We start from the raw sequence: 8,726 nt of genomic DNA on the forward strand, positions 1-8,726 counted from the left end.
GTAGATCACCGCTACTGTACTTAACATCCTTATACACTCTTAACTTTTCTTATCTCATGACTTCTTTGGTAATTGCTTTCTTTTCCTGGCTATTCCATGTGTAAAAAAAATGCATTTCTTTTTGTTTATGACATTTTTTTTGGTTCCATGTGTTATTAGGGAAGACTGTAATGTTGGTGTTCACACAGAAGGATCTATAGGGAGAAACAGATTGTGCCAGTTCATTTACGTCAGAGCATGATCTATTAAGACATGCCAATCTGTACAATAAAGCAAGCTTGTAATCTGACAATGCTGGAGGCATGGTCAGGGATCTGAAAGTGCCAGACACTGAGTCATAGCACAAGTCAATGGAGGAGTTATTCTGAGTTGCTGCGCAGGTAACATGCTGTTCATATGTCTTAAATGATTTATCTACCTGGCAGTGATTAAAATCTCCTAAAATTAATTTCAGAGCATCAACAGAAAGAGCGTCCAGTCTGTCGGTCACCTCTGCCATCAGCTGAGTGGCTGAAGAGACGAGGGTGAAGAAGAGCTGGGGGAACTCCCTCAGCAGGTAGAAGGGGCGAAGTGAGATGGATAGCAGCTCATGATCGGGGGTACATATTTTCTCTTGGACCACGTCAGTGTTAGAGTAGCTCTCATTAATGTAGAAGCACACTCCACCTCCAGTGGATTTGTTATGAGAGGCGTGTTAAGTTATCATTCAGACTCACAGTAAATGAAGCAGTAATATCCTGCTGAAGTGTTGCATTCTCTCAGGATTTGCTGATAACGAAACCATTTTTTTACCTGACATAAATGCAGACATTTTAGTGACTCTAACCTGTAAATGCCTTGCTTTACCCATTAACTTCAACAACATAAGAGACTGTTAAATACACATATATCAATGGTTGAGATGAGATTTGAGTTCTATCACTTATTTGCATATGAGCAACATTAACTTTTCAATGACTTTCAGTGTTTAGTTCACAGACTCCTTTTGAATAAGACATTACAAAGGTCTGAATTAGACACACAGCGTCACTTTCAATCTCGTCAGGAAATCATCTTGAGGAGGTTAAAGTGCTGAGGCTGTGTCAGGAGGAGCTCCAGAGGTTACAATGATCAGTTTGGGTGCTACTGAATATTTCTTTGAATCAAGCACTTTCAAGCCCATCTGTGTACTTTGAACCACTTATATTTTATGTATCTAAGAACCAAACTTTACACTTGAAACTTGGCAAAAGTCTGGCCTCTTTAAAAAAAGAAAAAAGGATATGACTCCATATTTTTTAGGACTGAAGAGGATTTTCTGACTCTAAGGGTGTAGGTTTGTTTCAGATGAGAGGGTGAAGCAATGACATGTAGGATTCTTCAAACTGTTTATTTATATACATAACATTCATGTTAACCTAGCAAATTGCAATTACAAAGATGGCCTTGATTACTGTATTATATAATGCACTAACATCACTGAAAATATCAAAGTATCATCAATAGAGAACTGAGTCTGTGATATGGCTTTGTTTACATGTCTAGCCACAAACCACAAAAATGCCTTTTACTGAATTTGCTTTGACAGATGTTCAGCTGTAGTGTTGTTTATTAGACTCTATTATTCAACAGCCTGAAAAACAGACTTTGCATGGTTTTATCAGCTTGATAATTCAGCTTGATTTTGTAAGAGTTGCTTGTTAACATGACTTTGAACAGTCAGGATAACATGCATTTCTTTTAACATGCAACAAAATTAACATATATTAATAAACGTCGCACATAACAAATAAAGCTTGAAATATTTTCTTATGATGTCACCTTTATCAAATGTGCAAGTTTGTGGCAAAGGGAAGGTTCAACACCACTCTACATACTGAGTTATAATAAGGTCAGAAAAAAAAGAAAAATATGTATTTAAGGGGGGAAATTAGTTGATTTTGTAGTTATTGTTATTATTTGTAAATGTACAGTGTCAAATTGGGAAGTAAAGCCAACTTCAAAACAACACTAATAGAATTATATTTTGTCACATGTGCGTAAAATATGATTAAATTATTTTTTTTTCTGTAAAAAATGCTGTGTGTGTTTTCTTTCTTCACCCTCCTCTCAGGTAACCTGCCTGTACGTACCTGAGAGATCAAACCCAGGGCAAAAAACTCAATGAAAAGCTTAATATCGCGGCTAATTGAAGGCGAATCAGATGAGTATATCAACTTAAAAACAACAACAACAACAAAAATCACATCGGAGCTTCTCTCATTTGTGTTTTGATGGTTGGCGGGTAAGAGGCCAGTGTTTACAGAAATGTTAACCAATAAAAAGTAAGAGGGGCGAAAATAGGATTTTTAAAAATGAGATTGTCAGTGCTTTTTATAAATAGTTTAGCTTTATTATTATTATTATCATGATGATGACTATCATCATATTCAGCGCAGTTTGGAAGATGATTTCATAACAGACTAAGAGAGCACACAGCACACGAGAAGAAAGTGAAGGATAATGATCCTAAAGTGAAGGTTTGCTGGAGCTCACCTTCTGATCATCGGTCATCAGTCATTCCGAGCGGAGTTTAATTCCCCACAAATCTGTTCCACTGTGAGATAAACTGGAGGAAAGCAGTCAGTGATGGTCCTGATGAAGAAACAGACACAGTCTGTAAAATATTCCCGGGTTGCCACTTGAACTTCTCCTCTGAGCTGCAGACACGCTCTGAGCAGCAACGTCAAACCAGCAATCACTTTGCTGTATACTGTCAAACTACTGTCAATACACACAGTCTGGCTAAATACTCACTTCTGGTCGCAGCTTTCAAAATAAAAGCATGCCACTTTAGGGACTCAGCGGCTCTTAACACAAATGAAAGCCTTTGAGAGTGAGTGAACTGAGCATGGAGGTCACTGCAGATAAGAATGCGTTGTGACAGTGTAAGTCAAGGGGACTGACTGCTTTATTGATCAGCATCAGTGACAACTCACAGATTTCTTTGGGGCTTTCTTTTCCTGGAAGCCAATTTTCTGGGCCATTACGAAGCAAGAGGTCCCAAATGATACACATTTTTATATCATTTTATAAAAATGGGAAAGTATAACTATACAGGGTTTATTTTCTCACCTGATGAGAAAATAAAAACCTTTTTCTGCTGAGCCCTAGCTGTGAAACGGCATAATCAAAATTTCATGCCCTTGTGACATCACGTAGGTGGGCGGAGCAGGCATCAAAAAGGAAGTTGACCCTGCAACACCATGGATGTATTATAAGAGCTGGATAGGGCACCGTCGCTGAGCCAATGCAGCCAATTTTCCCAGTGGCCACTTGCGGTATTGCAGCAAAAAATCCCCCTTTGGCCCAAAAAGTATTTTCCCCATAGACCACCACTGTAAAAGAGACGTCTGTAAAACTGTTGACACGATGCCTCAAATTGCAAACAACGTCGATTATGACTCTTTCTATTATGAACTTTTGATCCATGGAGGTTTTATATTTGTAAAACATTCCTCAAGCCACGAAAAGTGATTTAAAAATCTGTGACGTCATCACAATGTGAAGTCTATGGGCCGAACGGAACTCGTGGGCGGGGCCAGTGGGGGAAACACTACTGCGCATATTCAGTGGGCCGCACAACGCGGAAGCAAACCTGGGAGCTAGAAACTTTTTTTGGCGTATGCGCCAGTCGAGCAATTCCTATAGGACTGAATGGGCGCCATTTTTAGTCCGGTATCCAGCTCTTATAAAACATCCATGGACAACACATGAGCTGAGGAAAATGACATAAACTTAAGCTAGTTTTCATGATAAGGTCATAAAATTGTTGTAGCTAATATATTGCACAAACCTTTGATGGAAACATGAATATGATGTACTACTGCAATGACATCAGTAAAAATGTATTAATATCATGTTTCTATTTTTGGAGTTCGGTTGTTTTTGTTTCAACTCATCTACTGAAATATGGTTTGGGTGAATGAGACAGCATGATTTTGTATGACTGGGACAGTGCTAAAAGGCTTTCTTGTATTCCCAGCTGTGAGCGTGCCACCACAAGTAAGCAGTCAAAGCCCCCAAGCTCCCACCTCACAAGTGATGCTCACTTTGAATATGTGGGAAGCAAGACCACAGGAAAAGGGAAACAAACAACCAAAAAAGCAAAAAGCCCAAAGGATGAGTCACGTGTGGTTTGTTTGTAGCAATATGGGGACACAGAGGACCCTAAAAAAGCAGAGGACTGGATCTCATGTGATCTAATCCCAATCACCCAAAGGTCCTGTCACGATCACGCAAATGTTAGGGAAAAAAAAGGTTTTGGGTCAGTTTACACAAAAGGGTATGCCATGCCTCCTTGGAATATGATATAACCTTCTTTCCTCCTCAAATGGATAGGTACATCTTCAGTATTACAGAAATGTATCATGTGTTGGGCTGTTTTTTTTAATTTATGGCAAGAAAGCTTACACAAAGGCGGAAATCGGGAATCGAGGGGCATCAGCCCCAAGCAGCAGCATGATAAATCCCTCCATGGAGTCCAGACACTGGTGTTGGTGGTGGCTGATGACTTTTGCTGAGAGTGATAAGGCCGGTGAGGCTGATGAAGTGATGAATCTGATGAATGCGCAAAGCCTAGGCAGTGATGGGGAGGTGGAGGGGTGCACATAACAGTAGTGTGAACACACTAAAGGCAGAGAGGAAGCATATTTAAAAAGACAGCAACAAGATGACAGGCTAACAATGGAGGGGTGTCGCCATGCTATTGGACAGACATGAACAGCTGACGTGAACAGCTGATAGCACAATTGACAGCCCCAAACAATGACAGCAAGGGTTATTAAGAGTGAGCATGCATGATAGATGTGAATGGCAGGATGAATGAAAAATATACTACAGGCCTATTCATGCAAAAGATGGTCTTTCTGACCGAACTGACTGATGTCACAAATCCTGCTTGTAGGCCCACCCCTTGAAATCTGATTTTCAGTGAGCAGCGCTTTCAGCAGATGAATGTGAAAACAGCCTTCCATCCACTGTCAAACTCTGCACATGCATTATTCTGCACAGTGAAGCTCAAACATTCATAGGAGCAAGAAGAAAAACATATTTTTGAGTGGAGGGGACTTTAAATATTAATTATCGATTCATTTGATAATGGTTATTGACTATTTTTTGTAAAGATGGAAATTTAAGTAAAATATTTTCTTTGCTCAAAATGTTCAAGTCAGTATCAGTAGTGAACTTTACAGGTTTGAGGTACTTCTACTTAACTGAGTAGTAACATTTTATGCTACTTTATACTCCTATTCTACTACATTTCACAGGTCAATACTGCACTTTTTACCCCACTAAGTTATTAGACAATGACAGTTACTAGTTGTTTTGTTGATTGAGATTTTATCTACAAAACATATGTTGTCAGATATGATCAGATTAAACTACCCAGCAGTATTGAGCTCATCCTTGACCAGCTACAACAGTAAAATAAGTAATAACAATCCAACATTATAATGCATAATGATATACTTACAGAGGTCTTCTTTTTTGCATAATTAGTACTTTAACTTTTTGTAATTTAAGTATATTTTGGTAATAAATAAAAATACTTCTGTACTTTAAGTTATAATGCACAAGTTTTACTTGTAAAGGAGTATTTTTGCTGTTTTTTCTTCAGTAACAGATCTGTTTACTTCTTCTGCCACTCGTCAGTAATCATAACTATACACATTGATTGAAATGTGTATGACCAGTATCAACCCATACAGAAGTTACATAGGTTGAAATAAATTAAGAATAAATTGATTTCTATGTATTCGTATGTATAAATCTTAATAGAAGGAAATGTATGTTATATTTAATGAAATATATTTTGAAATATATTGAGAAAATATGTTCAAATAGAATCTTAAACACAAGAAAATTGAAATCCAATTGTAAGCAATGGCCCTTTATTTTCATGATAAACCAGACATTTTATTTCCACTTAATAGGAATAGAAATGTTGCTCCATCCAGTGTTTAATAACTTTAAAAAGCCTGTCTTGGTTAAATTATAAGGCCAAATGGTGAGCTAAACTTTAATTTACAGGAACACTGTTGTACTTCCTGTTGTGTCTGTGTCTCTGTGTGTCTGACTTGACCACTTGCTCTCTGCTGAAGCTTCGCTGCAGCAGCGCAGAACACACTGATTGAATCTTAAGGAATTACAGTGCAGTGAGATGGATGACTTCATCAGGGAAATAAAAACATTCCAGGAGCCACTTACAGATAAGGAAGCCAGTGCAGTGTGGATGCAGGAAGAGCCCCCACACTCCTGCAACAGGAAATATGTTGTGGAGCCTGTGAGGCACTAATGCCATTTAGTCTAAATGTTCATTTAGACAAAAAGAAGAGTTTTCACTGTGATTATTAAAGACCCTGTCCTTTTTCATCTTAATTGCTCTAATGGGATGTCTACTTGGAATTTAGCCAATTTAAATGGGCAGATACATTGACTTTAACCTCTACTGCACCCCTTAGAGCCTTAAAGGATAGGTTCACATTTTTTTGAGTCTGTGTTAAAAATGTGTCCTTATGAACAGTGAAACAGGTTTTTCTCACTGTAATCATTCCTCCTGTTTATACTGACCATTTAAAGATACCTTCCTAATCCACTTTCAATGTAACTGATAGTGGAATCCACACTTTGTTTTGTGCAAAACTGAATTCAGAAGTTTATCTGAAAGCTAATATGAAGTTTCAGCAATCTGATGGATATCTTTCAAAGGTTTAAGTACAAAATTCCCTCCTGAGCAATGTTTCCCTATTGAGCTGCAGTGGAGGGACAGCAACAAAAAGAGGGGATTTCGGACTAAAAAGACAATTTCTTTGGAAGATATTCACTTGATTTGGCTCATTTCTGCTGAGACCTCATATTAGCTTCAGATAAATATTGAAAGGAAGAGATCTTTTAACAGCCAGTATGAATGTAGGAATGATTAGAGCAAGCAAAACCTGTTCCAGTGTTCATATGGGCACCTGACCATTGTGTTAAGACAAACTTTGACAGACATTGTTAATCTGTCTAAGGTATATATATATCCCCTTAAAACCTAGTTATCCTACTCACCCTTTAGTAGATCTGAGGCTGAAAAAAATCTGACAGTATCATCAGCTTGTTCAAATCTTCATTGAAACTATAGTGCTGTGCAAAAAATGTAGGCACTTTAGATGTTTGGATTGTTATGAATAATGCAATACCTTCAGGGAGGTGTCTGATAGGTCCCCAATCTGTTCTGCAGCATGACAACGACTCCAAATATACAAGCAGAGTCATAAAGAACTGTCTTCAGTGACAAGTGACAAGAAGTAGTCCAACAACAGAACAATGGAGATCTCAACATAATGGAGTCAGTCTGGGATTACATGAAGACACAGAAGCAACAGATATGCCTAAATCCACAGAAGAACTGTGGCAACTTCTCCAGAACGCTGTTTAAAGGCAAAGCGTGGTCACACCAAATATTGATTCATTTAGGTTTCTTCTGTTTAGTTAACATTGTATGAAGTTAATGGATGAATTAAGACTATTCATGGCATTATTTTTGAAAGCATCCTCACTTTGCTTTTAGTGCCTAAACCTTTGCCCAGTACTGTATATAATGTTAACACCTTTATTTCAGCAGCACCATCATCAGAAAGAAATATTCTGTCTTGCAACATTTCCCCCAAATGTATTTCCAATCCAAAGTGTTTGTAGCAACACATAACAAAGAGAGTATGTAAGTGTTACATGACAAATATACAATACATACAGTATACATTTAAATCAGCCTCTAGCAGTGAGGAGAAACATATTTACTCTCAGTCATAAATTATAGGAGACGGCTCTGTATTATTTTCAGCTTTCACACTATGTACTCTGCCTCTGTGTATACATTGAGTGTGAGAGTCAGCTTCAGCTTAAAAGACAGCAACAGAGTGATGCATTCAGATCCACACTCACAGGTTTGCTTTCAGTGTAGTCTGTGTACAGATGATTATTTTCAAAGAATATAGTTCCAATGAACTCCCAATTATCAGTTATTATGTTAATGGGGATATGGGTAGAGGCTGGCTGCACATGGACTTTGGCTCCAGCTTCCCCGATGTGCTTTCACCTCTAAGATGTGTAACGTGGTTCAGTCAAAATCTGGTGGATTTGTCCGTTTGGTACAGTTCATTTAGTCTGCTGGTCTAAAGGAGTTTTCAAACTTGTGTTGTTTAGTCCAGTTGAATCTTGGTACAATTCATTAGGGCAGATCTGAACACTCCAATTGTACTCTAGTGGGGACCAAAACAATCATACAGAGACATTTGAGGTCTCAGTTTGGTCACAAATTAATTCTGTAGCGGTTTGTTTGTGTCGGGAACATGATCCGACCCAACTGCAAGGTATTTTGCAACTAAAAGTACCAGAAACCAGGAGTTGGTGGAGACCAAAACAGAGCTAAAATGGGAGTGAATATTGGGCTTACATTCACCTCCTTCATAGTTGCTCAAGATTATTTGGTAACCAAATTATCAAGTATGTCAGGACCTGAGTGCAAGAAATTTCTCAGCTACTGTACAGTACATCTGAAAGTGAAAGGGGGTTAAAACAGGTGTTCTTTGCTTACAGTATCTCCATGTATTTTGGCAGTTCCTCAGTAAAAAGTGAGAAAAGGTTGCGACTAAATTATTTTACAGCAACAAACCTCGTTTATGTCCTGATTCTAGTTGACTGTCATTGTTTCTGACTTATAA

At 38.2% G+C, this 8,726-nt stretch overlaps 1 protein-coding gene across 1 annotated transcript in view; it reads right to left on the reverse strand.

Moving 5' to 3' along the window:
- Positions 1-2,720, reverse strand: part of opn5 (opsin 5) — a 68,340-nt gene extending 65,620 nt beyond the window's left edge. Inside the window, exon 1 of the mRNA XM_044377496.1 lies at positions 2,515-2,720. The gene's annotated coding sequence lies outside the window, so the exon portion shown is untranslated. The remainder of the gene's footprint in view (positions 1-2,514) is intronic.
- Positions 2,721-8,726: the final 6,006 nt, after the last annotated feature.

The sequence above is a fragment of the Thunnus albacares genome, chromosome 16 (assembly GCF_914725855.1).
Source record: "Thunnus albacares chromosome 16, fThuAlb1.1, whole genome shotgun sequence".
NCBI classification, from domain to species: domain Eukaryota; kingdom Metazoa; phylum Chordata; class Actinopteri; order Scombriformes; family Scombridae; genus Thunnus; species Thunnus albacares.